Source organism: Mercenaria mercenaria, chromosome 17 (assembly GCF_021730395.1).
Source record: "Mercenaria mercenaria strain notata chromosome 17, MADL_Memer_1, whole genome shotgun sequence".
In the NCBI taxonomy this organism is placed as follows: Eukaryota; Metazoa; Mollusca; class Bivalvia; order Venerida; family Veneridae; genus Mercenaria; species Mercenaria mercenaria.
This window is the reverse complement of record NC_069377.1, coordinates 36,609,971-36,623,703: the sequence shown is the minus strand read 5'-3', so window position 1 is coordinate 36,623,703 and position 13,733 is coordinate 36,609,971. Positions and strand designations below refer to the sequence as shown.

The 13,733-nt window shown below is 36.3% G+C and overlaps 2 protein-coding genes and 1 long non-coding RNA gene across 38 annotated transcripts in view; 1 reads left to right on the top strand and 2 right to left on the bottom strand.

Annotated features, from left to right (window-relative positions):
* LOC123535799 (uncharacterized) overlaps positions 1 to 13,733 on the top strand; it is a 401,923-nt gene that overhangs the window by 241,128 nt on the left and 147,062 nt on the right. The gene's annotated exons all lie outside the window — the stretch shown is intronic.
* LOC123536539 (cell surface glycoprotein 1-like) overlaps positions 1 to 13,733 on the bottom strand; it is a 353,687-nt gene that overhangs the window by 310,034 nt on the left and 29,920 nt on the right. The gene's annotated exons all lie outside the window — the stretch shown is intronic.
* Positions 4,638 to 10,830, bottom strand: LOC123537614 (uncharacterized). The gene is made up of 4 exons (XR_008368002.1): positions 10,585 to 10,830; positions 7,935 to 8,058; positions 5,252 to 5,338; positions 4,638 to 4,792 (listed from the first exon to the last, which is right to left on the bottom strand). It is a non-coding gene; the product is annotated as an uncharacterized LOC123537614 (long non-coding RNA).

Genomic DNA, 13,733 nt, shown 5'->3' with positions numbered 1-13,733 from the left:
TGATAACACAACACAAGTATGGTTTACAATCACAATATGTATTATTTCATTTAATTTATTTTCATTCCGCATACATTTCAACATTCATTTCAGAACATATAACATTCATAAATACAATTATTGTATATGATAAATATAGGGAGTATTCTTACTGGTCGGGCCGCGGGAGCCGGTCTGTCACTGTATGCACTTAGGAACGCGTCACTTCCACAACATTAGTTGATGATCAAGTACTTGTATAAAACAGATAAGCTACGAATCTCACAATATCCAGCAGTAACCTCGAAAGGGGACAGGGCCGAGATGGATAATGACTGCTGACTAAGCTTGTACCTTCTGTGCATAAAATACCTTTATCGCCACGCAGGCCTTTATCATATTAATATACCTTTAATGTACAAACTAATTACTCCTTTATAAGCACTCCGGCTTCTTTTATGAGTAACCCTTTAGGTTAAACAGGAAATTCAAGTTTAGTAAACGCACTTGAGGGCTTTTATTATAACGGAAACGGTAATATTAATATATACAGTGACAGACCGTAAATAATACAAGGAAATTCTACCTGACGAAAAGAGCGGCTGCTATGGTCAAGGGGATGTCCTACTGGGAGCCATGAATAGTTATTTGGCTGACATATAAAAGTGAATGAGCATTATCGATTACATGTTGTTTTTCTAGCATATCTGCAAGGAGAAAGATATAGGGAAAAACTTTCATGGTAAATTTTTGGACTTAAAAGTTTATGGGCTGGGACAGGGCCGTTTCACTAGATACGTTCTTCCCTCTGTCCAGATGTCTAACACAAAGCTCTAACCGACCCGGTTGCATCTACGTGTTTCAAACTGATAATTATGGTCTTCTTTAAATCACAAAGCACTTTAAAATCCCTTAATTAGTTTAAGAGAAGAAATCTCGTACGATCATTTACACAAACTTTTGTTTGCTGCCATATACGTCTGTATATGAACTTTAAAAGTTAGAGCTACAAAGGGAGGTAATCAAAAACAATATATTTAATAATGCTTTCTGCAATATCCATCAATATTCAAACCTCTGACAGATATACAGAAAACTATCATCGGCAATAGGAATTAACAAGAAATTAATACTCTTAAATCGCTTTTTTTTCAATACATATGGTGAATGAAAATAAGGAATAACTCATTAACTGTCGGCACGGATTATTTATATATATATATAAAACAATGTTTATCAAATAGATTATTAGACAAAATGTGGATAGACTAAGTTTTTTGTTGACACTGCTTTTTGTTAGCTGTCAGTATTGTATATAAACAGACAACACATAATGCACGCATTAGGTTTTCTCTTTTTTTTTTCTTGAAGTTTTTACTGTTTCTCGTTTACGAAGTCAAGTGTTTGAGAACTGATAGTGTGAAATATTAATTACATTGTATGTAACTAGACTTTTCTCTATAGTTCAATATCGTAATGAGTTTAAAGACCTACAGTGTGTAAGGGCGGTTCCATCAAAGTTTTGCAAAATGTTCAATATCTTATGCTCTAAATGTCATTTATATTACATGTACATACTCAACGATTAGCCTTACATTTCAACTTTATTTCTTCTGGAAAAGTATCGTTAAAACTAATGAATGTAATTTTCGACTATTTGAAAACATGCAGTTTTCCACCAATAGCAATTTCTAGTGTCGTGCAAACTTGAGTCCGAAACAACTCTAGAAACTAGTTTTTTTTAAAACTAGACAAAGCTATGCAACGAAGGTTAATGACTGTTTACAAATAATTTCTCTCAATAGTCTATAAAAAGTGAGTAGGCCCTAAAAGTGACCAGTGGTACAAATTTATTAACATAAGATTTTTGCATTTTTTTTTCTTGTAAATAACCAAATATATTGTGCAGAAGGAAGTAAATCGTTGCAACGCTTTTGAAATAATGCAGAAAATATACATTCCTCTGGCACCTTTACCGTTATCTAACTATTTTCACCCATTATAACATTTTTCAGTGTTATATATATATTTCATGCCAAACAGACATGTAATGTTGAAAAAATTCACCCAAACTGTAGCTTTAATGGGTCAGTCACACTACACCGTATAGCGTTAACGGACGTCCAACGTATAAAAAAACTTTTCAGTCCGTTCGTGTCCGTTCGCATGCGTTTCTTTTCTGTTTCTCATACGGCGCCTGCGCTCCTTGTCCGGCGATGCTCGTTCCATCCGGTGGAAGATTTTGAGCATGTTCAAAATTTGGAACGTACACCACCGGACAAAGTTGTCCGTTAGATGAACGGTAGCAATGCGCTGATATGCGTTTTGTTCGTTACTCGTGTGTTCCTTATTCTGTACTTGTTTGGTTCGCATCCGTTGTTGTCCGATTCACAGCCGGACTACTACCGGGCATGCAACGGATGTAACGTATGTTCAGTGGACGATAACTGACAATACATTCGTCAAACGTTCGAAGAACGTTTTGTCAGTTTGCCAGTTTCTCATGTGTTGCGCTTACGTTTTACGCGGTACAGGTCCTTAACTAGTACGGTGGTGTCCGTTAATTGAACGTTCATCGTCCGGTATATCTGCATTGATCTTGCGGTCATAGTGCGTTTTATGCGCCCCATACACCGATCGCGGGAGCACCGAACAGCAGCGGGGCATCCCTTTCTGCCGCATTTTTACTATACGTTGGGCGTCCGTACACGCTTTACGGTCACGTGTTACTGACACTTTAAAGGTACATTGCATTATATATTCATCTCTTTATCTGTTTAAGCAACAATCAGTTTGGAGTTATTGTTCAACCTTTCACAATTAAAAAATAGCATTTATTAGTTGGCATTATGTATATCGCAACAAGTATTTGGGAACTAGCATGGCACACAGGCCTTTAATAAAAGTCTGGTAAGGACAAAATTGAACTTAACACAAGTAAAAAAAAAAAAAAAAATATCATAGCGAAATATCACTTAAAAAAATTGTGAAAGATACCCGTTGGATATTTTTAAAAGACCATATTAAATAAAATTTTGTTACACGTTGTCTTTATCTGAATACGTATTACTATTTCTTTTTAATTCTTTGTGTTTATATTTGTACATACACTGTTTAAGGGTTTCGATTAGAGGTGGGATGCGTCCTTGGAACGGCCTTTGTCCTGTCGGATCTTTGTCTTTGATTTGAAAAAAACCCATACTTTTGCTCAAAAGGTAAAATGCTTAAAATCTTAGTGCTGAATTCATTTTAACACTAAATTATTCTTGACCAAGTTCTGTTTCCATGTGATTTTTTCCGATTTGTTTAACTCTCACAGCGAAAGTCTTTAAGTGCCATATTGTGGTCGTATAGAAAGTCTTTCCATTGTTTGGTTTAAGGTTTAGGAGAATATCACCAAAACACAGAAATATTTTATAAACGAACAACATCGTTACCAATATTTTACCTGACCATTACATGTTCTGCCGTACTGTCCCGTACTGAAAATATTCTGAAAAAGTTGTCCCCCTTTGAAAATGATTGCCATTTGTAAAGAAATAAAAATAAACAATCGCTGAAAACTGTGTTCCACCTAGTTATGTGAAATTTCAACACTCGCACGCTATCACAAATGCATCAAAACAAACATGTGTAACAGTTTCTTGAAAATGGTGAGTTTTTAAAAGCGCTTGACTGTCTGGAAGTGGGGCCTGTTTAAACAGTTCTTTTTTTCGGAATTCAATGCTTATATCAGTATACTGGCACTTGTTTTGTAGAGTAATATAAGTAATATACACGCTATCGTTACAAAAACAACAAAACAAGTGTCAGTATACTAATATAAACATTGAATTCCGAAAAAAAAGACTGCCTAAATGGGATCCACTTCCGGGCAGTCAAACGCCTTCAAAAACTCACCATTTTCAAAGAACTGTTACACGTGTTAGTTTTGATTCATTTGCAATCGCATGCGAGTGTTGAAATTTCACATAATTAAGTGGAACACAGTTTTCAGCAATTGTTTATTTTTATTTTTTTACAAATGGCATTCATTTTCAAAGGGGGACAACTTTTTCAGAATATTTTCAGTACGGGACAGTACGGCAGAACATGTAATGGTTAAGTAAAATATTGGTAACGATGTTATTCGTTTATAAAATATTTCTGTGTTTTGGGGATATACTCCTAAACCTTAAACAATATTTATTTTCCAAATATTTATCATACAAACATTTATTAATGTGATAGGATTGAGGAGTAAACTAAAAGCTTGTATTAAAACCTCATTCCTGTATCAGTGTTTCCTTTCCATAGTTTGACTCAACGTTGCTGTTATTTCGAGTAATTTTTCTGGTCATAAAGCCCATACTACGTTATTTTATAAAACGAATCCCGCTTAAGCCCGTGCTCGGTCGCGGGATGGTAGTTGCACATCTCATTACCTCTAATGAACAGGCTCAATCAAATCGAATATGCTAAATTTTGCTTAGCTGCGTGTTATGCTTCAAGGATTTATAAGATGTTTTTAATACATCGTCAGACATCATATGAAATACAGGTGAAGAAATGAATATGCTGGAGCGTAAACTAAAATCTAATCTATAACACTGAAAAGAAACTAATTTTTCAGGTGTTGTATACTGTAGACTCTATACTAAAACGTATTGTAACGATTCTACAGGGGGAAAATAAGTTTATTTTCAAAAGCAGGTGTATTGGTGTTTCAAAAACTAATTATTTAGTATCCATATCATTTTATTTCGTTCGTCCAGTTTTTTATTGATATTATGCTGCAAAACTCGTCTCATTATTGTTACTGTACAACTGAATCCTGGAAGAAAAAGAAAACAAATTATTTCGAGAGCAGATTGTGAAAGTTATAAAATCATGGTATGTTCAATGTTATATGCAAACTGATTGTGTAAGTGTTGTTATATTTTCTGATCAATTGGGTTTATGGAGTTCATTCAATATCACTGTAATAGAGTTCCGCTTAAGCCGATGCTAGGGGGCGTGAGAGGTGTTGCACATTCCATTACCTTTCATGAACAGACTCAATCAAACCGAGTCTGTATTATTTTGCTTGGTTGCATTCTATGCTTCCAAAGGATTTTCATATAGATTGTATTAAATAATCAATTTACAAAACATTATGCGCAATACAGACTTGACGCTCTTCCAGTTTCCTTGCAATCAAGCTTAATTCAATAAACGAAACCGTTTCCTGTGTGATTTTTATTTGACACTTCCACTGCTGGTGTTCACAAACAGAAGTTTAGAAAAAACATACCTCTAGGCTGGACAAACACAAGACCCGCCCTGACAGTACCCTTGACACCAGCGACAATCGCTGTGACTTGAACATGACGACCGTTTCCTGTAACAAAATAAGATTTCGAATATTGAGATTTATCATTGAAACAGATATATGAGCAACCAGTAGCGTACTAGTTCCTGATTATTTTAGTGTCTTTACTGCCCAAATCAACGATTTTAGTAAATTACCCAGGTGGCAGGTGCACGCCCGATTTGGTAATTTTCGCGTTATTTTTATTTCACAATTTGACAGTCAACAAACACATTCACGAAGTTTGTTTAACCCTTACCCTGCTAAATTTCTAAAATGAACTTGTCCATCTTTCAATTTGGACAGTACCATTAACTGTTAAAAGGTGTGCTTACCAAAAGATATTGACTGAATGAATGGCGGACTGTGCAGACCTTGATCAGACTGCACGGATGTGCAGGCTGATCAAGATATACTCTAATCGCATAGGAAGAATAAATCCTGTCAGCATGATAAAGGTTAACAACCTCGGTAGCCTAGTGGTACAGCGCCTGCGTTGAGCGCGGGCCGGAGGACGTGGTTCACTCCCTGGACGCGTCATACCAAAGATGTGAAAAAATGTTACTAGTAGGAGTTTCCTCGCTTGCGCTTAGCATTTCGAGGGTAGTACTAGGACTGGTCACCCCTGTGTCAGTATAATCAGACTGGGTGGGGTATCATGTCACGTGTCTGCGCCGTGATATTCCAGTGATGCAGCACTATAAAAGTGGGCATTTTGCTCAATGCTACAAGTAGACACCGTCGTTAATATGACTGAAAAATGTTGAAAAAGACGCTAAACTCGAACATACTTGCCGTTTAGGCCTCACGCTTCATAGTTGAGTACACTTTGGGATAAGTTGATTCTTAACGATTAGCCCCACATTTTGAGAAAAAAATCAAACAACATCAAATCATAGAAAGAAAGGGTTGCATAAAACTGAAAAGCATATAAAAGCATATAAAACATGTTTATTTCTCTACAAAATAATTATCAATTTACTGATATACACATTGAATGCAGGAAAAGGATTGCATAAAGAGGCCACATTTTCGGACATTTCAACGCCTTTAAAATCTCACAAATTTCAAAGAACTGTTACATATCTTCGTTTTGATGTTTTCAGCAACTGTTTATTTTTATTTCTATACAAATGACATTCATTTTTAAAGGGGGGCAACTTTTTGAGGGTATTTTAAGTATCAAGTCGTACGACACAGCACGGTAGAGCATGTAATGGACAGGTAGATTGTTGATAAAGACGTTTGTTGTTTACTGAATATTTCTGTGTTTTGATGTTACCTACTCCTTAACCATAATACAAAATCCTACAGCAAAAACTTAGCACATATCTAAATAAATGTCTAAGACTAAAATTGTCTGTGGAAACTCCATTGTAACAGGTAAATTTTATAAGACTTTGTCTCCACCAATTCAGGGTCGGCATTAAATCTCACGCATTGAGTGCACGCACACATTGAGCGTACACTATTAAACCTATGTTAAACCTTTAGTCAGTATATAGTACACTCAATACGTGTGTACATTCAATAGGGGCGATTTAATGTTGGCGCCAATGGAGCCGTTGATTTTCCAAAATGGCGAGAGGAAATGGGTTAAGCTATACCGCGGTCATGCGGCGTGCAAGACTCCAAGCCAGTGTTATTCCCCTTGTAACCCGTTCAAGCATGGAGCGCTTAAACAATATTATATTAAGATTATTTATTAATTCATTTAGTTTGTTCCTTGGCAGTTTTCGCTGGGGAATATGCATTTAAGTAATGTGTTTTCATTTTAAACATTATGTCATCTTGTCATTTGCCATGAGAAACGCGGCCTTTTCCCACTTAATTGTGTTTTAGTTTTCATTTATACTTATGAATTAGTTGTGTCGGGTATGACAGGCGTATTAAGTCGCACGCTTACTCACGTGCCATTGCAATGATATGATTACTCCTAATCAATTTTAACTGTTGCTTTCTCTAAAAAATGGCTGATGATTTTGCGTCTTCCTCATGGCTGCTGTCACACCCGATTATATACGGTCCATTGATAAAATAAATCGCCCGGGCTTCGTAATCCGATAACGTGCACATTACCTTTTTAAAAAAGCATTAAGCAGGACTGCAATGGTATTTTGAGAATATATTTTTGATAGTAGATTGGAAATATGCAAGACTTTACGAGCGCAATATTACTCCGCGAAAGAACGAGTGCATATTTCTCGATGTAAAGCTAGAAATCTTTTGATTACATACACATTTACGCTTAAAATGATATACATTTGTTTATTAGGTTTTTAACGCGACGTCACCTATTGAAATGACGTCACGAATAGCGTCAAACACCCGATACGGAATTTGAACATCAATATTGACGTTTCAAATTCCATTGTCCTTACGGACTTAAAAGTGGGTATGTAATAATTCATAGTTGAAGCATCAAAATATGTATGCGTTGATACAAGCAATGACATATCGACGCATTGACCTTACGTAACGTTAGGATACAGCATTGAATACATTCAATTCATTTAATTACAAACAAGGTAGCCAGATATTTCTCCGCAGATTGACTTGGGACACAACGGACAATTACACCGAGAATATTCAACTAGTTTTTAATATGAACACGTAAAATATTTACCTTCTAACATTCGGACATATACATTGCCCGATTAAACAAACACCTTTCTGTGACCCACCACAGCTGCAAGGGACACCGTTTTCATTTGCACGACATCCAGCCTGTGCACCAGCTAACGAAACACCTGCAAGACAACGACTGTTTCAATAGCGTTCATTTGGAGCACAACAGCTTTTGTTTTGTCATAATTAACTGCTTTTTTGGAAGGTGATTTATCAAAATCATCTTCTTTATGTAACCGCGCAGAATTTAATCAGGAATAGACTGTCTCACAACTATTTCGTATCTTACCGCTGTATAACGTAGTTCAATGCGGAATAATGTACCACCTCTGACGTCAATATCGTTAAAGACCGGAAAATTTAGCCTACTCTATCACCACTTTTGAAGCAGCCGTGGACATGATCAAAAACTTACTCATGCCCAGTAAAAATAGTTCAACATACTTTGAATGTATACAGATGACACAGTAATTTACTACGAATAATCATCGGCATGCCTTTACTTAACATCATTTTACTTTGCTGAGGTTTGAATGCATTACTGTATATATCACCAAATTGCAGTAATCTATATGTATTGCATTTTTAGCTGTTAGCGCTTGTGCCATTTTTGGAATGGATTCTTTTCATACACATACTAACATAAATTACCTTCCATCAGTACTGTACTATCAGTACTTTGATCAAGGTATGCATTTAGTATCCCATATACTTCTACTTTGTCAACGTAAACCTAAGAACTATTGAAGTCACGCAACCGCAATGTATAGCTAGTTTTTACAATAGATAACTAAAACTTGAGGACTACCGACCTTTTTCAGCCGTTCTGTATAGCTAGTTTTAACAATTATATATAACTGTAACATGAGGACTACCGGCCTCTTGCAACCGTGCTGTATAAGTAGCTTTTACAATAGATAACTGAAACTTGAGGACTACCGACCTCTTGCAACCGTGCTGTATAGCTAGCCTTTACAATAGATAACTGAAACTTGAGGGCTACCGACCTCTTGCAACCGTTCTGTATAGCTAGCTTTATTAAGAGAAAACTGAAACATGGTGACTGTCGATCTCTGGATCAGGCTGAGTGAACACAGTTGGTTTGAGTGACTGAGGTATAAATTTGGCATTGGCAATTAGTCTGGCTTATCCAATGCCTGAATAAATTAAAAATGGAGAACCTTCTTCCGATCTTCCATGTCTTGCAGTCACGAGACTTGGCTGAGTGTTGCTCGCCGCATTTCACGCAGCGTATTTCTCAGCTTTATGCGAATGGCCATTTTGACTGCATTTTAGACATTAAGTGAAATCTCCTTTGCAGATTTTCTGATTGTGACCAAACTTAAAACAATTATTGCACTATAGAAGATTTGGTATGTAGAGGCCTTTGTCATGAGATAGCCAAGTCTTATAAATGAAGACAGAAACGGAATGCCAAACTTTTAAGAATGATTATATCAACCTAGTCGTTTGCTTTTGGTGCGTCTTAGAGTCGTGACATGTTGTACAAAAAGGCCTTGCACAACTTCCGCCTCCGATACTCCAGCAAGATCAGCACAACGTATGACCCCATCCCTCTTGAGGACTACAGAGAACTGTGTGCAATGCCGAACATTGACGGTAGAAGAAGGATGTAATTGTAAGTAGATGGCGTGATTTTGTGCTGCTTTTTCAACTTCAACGAGTAGATCCCTGAACGTAATTTTTTGACAGATTTCGGTACACCATCTAATCTCTCAAGTGGTTTGTTCAGTCACAATGAAAGGGGATATTGTCATTTTGAAACTTCCATCAGTAGAAAAGAAATCGTGGAAATGCTTTATTGGATGTGAAATGCAGGTGAGAAGAATTCTCAATTTCCGGCACGCCAGAGTCTATTTCGCTATGCGGTCGCTTATTTCTTTTTTTTTTATTTTGTTTTTTCATACGAAATGATTGAGATTCTTCAGTCGCAACCCAGACCCGCCCGAGTCCAACAAGGGAACATCTAAACAGAGCGGATATCCAACTCGTACATGTTGAGAATACCTAAGTGATATACTTGGACAAGTATTTTGCAGTTGTATTGCAAAAATGCATTAAGGTGATTCAAAGGATTGCAACCTTACCGATTAGCCCTAAAGCCATCGCCTTCTAGGAAATATACATTAAAATACATATTACGATCAAGAATTAAATAATGTTGTTGACCATACAATGAAGTTACTTCGGATTTCCTGTAACCGTCAATTTGCTTAAAAATACATTTAGTTGTACAATGTAAAAAATGAAGTAAAGTGAAATTTCCTATGGATTGATATGACAAGCTGTATGATCGCATCAGACCAATACGACCTCCAATAACGTCTACATAGAATTAGAGACCAAAAATGTGTATCGGAACCACAGCCCTGAAAATTGGATGCACACATGAAAATACACATGCACCACCACTCTAATGTGCTATGGGGCACATCCAAGACCGTTATCTCCGGCTAACGGTCCGCCACCAATGGTGAACGGTTGGCTTCATTTTTGGCCACCCCTCTGCATGGAGATACAGTTAGCATTTTCTACCCCCAGCCCCGCCGGCAAGGGGCCATAAATCAAAGAGAAATATACGGATAAGAACGCTTCAAAAATGTAAAATGTAGATAATGAATACTCACAGACTGCAACACAAATAGCCAGTACGATTAACCTCATATTTGTCTTGTATTGTCCTCCGATGCAGTGTGCCTTGTATTGTCTTCTGATGCAGTATGCCTTGTATTGTCTGCCGACAGAGTGCGTCTTGTGTCCACCAATGCAGTGCGTATAGTATTGTCCGCCGATGCAGTGATACAAGTGTTCGGCGGGGCTGAAACCGCTTTTATACCGTAACTTTACACAAACATCCTGATGTACATGCTCTGCGAAACGGATCTTTTTGGGGGGTTTTCTGTCTGGATCAAGTTAGCAATGAAGTAAATTCAAGGTTATTTCCTTGTACTTTTGAGAACATTCTTTAAGAGCATTCAAAATAATTTTCCATTTATTTTTTTTCTTGACAGTTGAATTCAACATTATAAACAACATCAGTGTTGACTGTTGTATACTCTCGAAAACATTCTGGGCACAGCAATATGTACTTTTAATAATTCCATCATATGCTGCGTTGGTGTGTTTTGTCTTTATTTTTTGATTTACCAAATCATTCAATACAGTGCTGAACGGCAAATTTTCCGTCTCGACTCAAAATACACATCGTTCTTACACGCGACACGTGTTTTTGCGGCTAATTATATAACAATTTCTACAGACTGTTTAAAGACAGCGGCCCACTATGCTTCTTTCAGCATTTTTTTTTTGGTATTTATCTTTACTTTTGTGTATAAATATTTTAGTTTTCTTTTAATAGGGAATCGATTTTACCAATTTTCGTCGCGAAGCAACGAAAATCGGGATCGATCCATCTAAGGTAACATGCGATATATACTATCGAATTAAAAAATGTGGTCTTCCGGCACGTGCATAGAGTCTTGTTTTGGATGTTTTGGAAGAATACGCTTTTACCTTGTGCGTAATAAGCGTCCACATAACCTGTCCGAACCGCAACGTCTTGCACATTAGTACAAATATGAGCAGTATCGTTTTTTATTCCAAAATCTACCTTTAAATTGACAGAAACGAGTAATTCTGGACAAGCTGATTGACTGTAACGATTCCCGATTGAGGCATTGCCTTATTTCATATTATCTGTATGTACAAAGTCATACATACTCTGCTTTAAAGGGATTCTAGGAACGTGGCTATTCCTTTTGGATCTTTGTCCGTGCTTTTTTGTTCAATTAAGAAATAACGTATAGAAATATGGTGTTTTAACGTTATTAATGCATGAAAAAGAAGTTATACGTCCGCAGAATAATTTCACGAGGGCGTAGCCCAAGGGAATTATTCTGACGGCGTATAACCGATTTTGAGTGTATTAATTTAAAAGCAAAACACGATTTTGCTGTACATTATTTTGATTCTAATATATTCTTTATCTAAAACAGGCGATAAAAATAATGTAACGCTCTTTCTTGATCGCAACAAAAGCATTGACGTCATCTCCCGTTAACATGACGTCATTTTAGCATGAGTGTGTTTTAACAGAAACTTTCTTATTAGAAAAAATAAATGAGTATTGTGATGACCTTTATGCTGAAAAACGTAGAAAAGCTATGGCCTAATTTCTTCGTACTTCATAATATGACTTTCTTTATTGCAAGCGAGTGAAGCAACAAATTTCTTTAGATGATTCTATGATCAGGAATTGAGGCAAGATATTTTTTCTCTGAAACTGAAGTCAAAGTATTTGTACCATACAAACATCCATTTCTCATCGTTATAGTAGGTTCACTGAGTGGCAGTCGAACTTACACATACAATGTAATATGATAATAGAAGATCATCGAAATAATTTATAGCAAAAGCATGTTTTAATATATTTTAACACTCCAAATCGAATATAATAAAACACGTTTGAAATGGGACAAGAAGAGTTACAATTAGCTTTGCCTGAAGTATAGACCCAGCATGTTGACATCTGCAGAGTGTAATCATTTAGTAAACAATGTTAATCAAGAAAATTTATGTTTTATCAGAATAATAGATAAATTATTTTTTGGTGACAATACGTGCACCATGTTTTCTAAAATTTAACATGGATTACTTGTCAGATTATGTTCAAAGTAAATCTGTTATACGGATGACATTCGTGTCTGGCTTAACATACATCTATGGTTATACCATGTGACGACACGTCCGGCATAACAATTTTTTAAACGTTAACGTCGAAATATAATACATAAAATGACATTAAAACGACATATTTAAAGTAAATGGAAGAAAATGCATCGGAAATGAAACCTTTTAATTTTCTACACTTTCTGATGCAAAAATGTTGAAAAGAAGTCCAGTAAAAGCTGAGAAATGAGTGATATCTCTATCACGACAGAGTCGGAGCAGCCGAAAGTTAACAGAAGACAATTACTGAAAATGGAATGTTTGATTTAAATGAGGCCAGAACATCACGGAAAATGTTGAAACAAACAGAAAGAGACAACACGAATAAGACAGTGCAATAAAAAAGAAATTTCTCTCCTCAAGTGAATTGACTTTTTCTAGCATAGACGAAATTTCAATATTTCATCGTAAGCAAACATGTGACAAAAATAAAAATCAAATTTCGAACGCTGAACAGAAACTCAAATTACGACGGTTTTACCTTAAACCCTAAATTTGTGTCTTAATGTAGCAGTGCCATTATTTTGATATATATATGTTTTTAATCTGTATAGTACGGAATCCTGTTCGTGCCACTTAAATTGTCGCCTCGCCAACACGCGACAACGCGATAATTATCGCGTTGTCGCCTTGTCCGAAAACATACTTACATGCGAGATTTAACAATCCTCGCGAGGTTAAGAGGGCGACAATTATCGTCTTAATTGTCGCTTGTCTTTTTTAAACCTCGCATCGTGAAATTGAAATCCAATATACATAGTTGCGAGAATTAGTAAAATCTCGCATTGTCGCATTGTCGCTTTGTCGCCCGGTGATAGGGATTATTTCTTACTACAGCACCGTTGGTGAAATTTTCTGCTACACCGTTGACAAAGGGAAACTACGGAATCCGGTTAGTGTCCCATTGAATGCCGACGAAATATTGACTAAAAACGAGTATGAAAACAATTTTCTACACGCCATCGGAAAAATTTGCTGAACTTTGCAATTTTTGCTTAAAATATTAGCCGTACAATAAGGAAAAAGTGCTTATGAAAAATTTATTTGG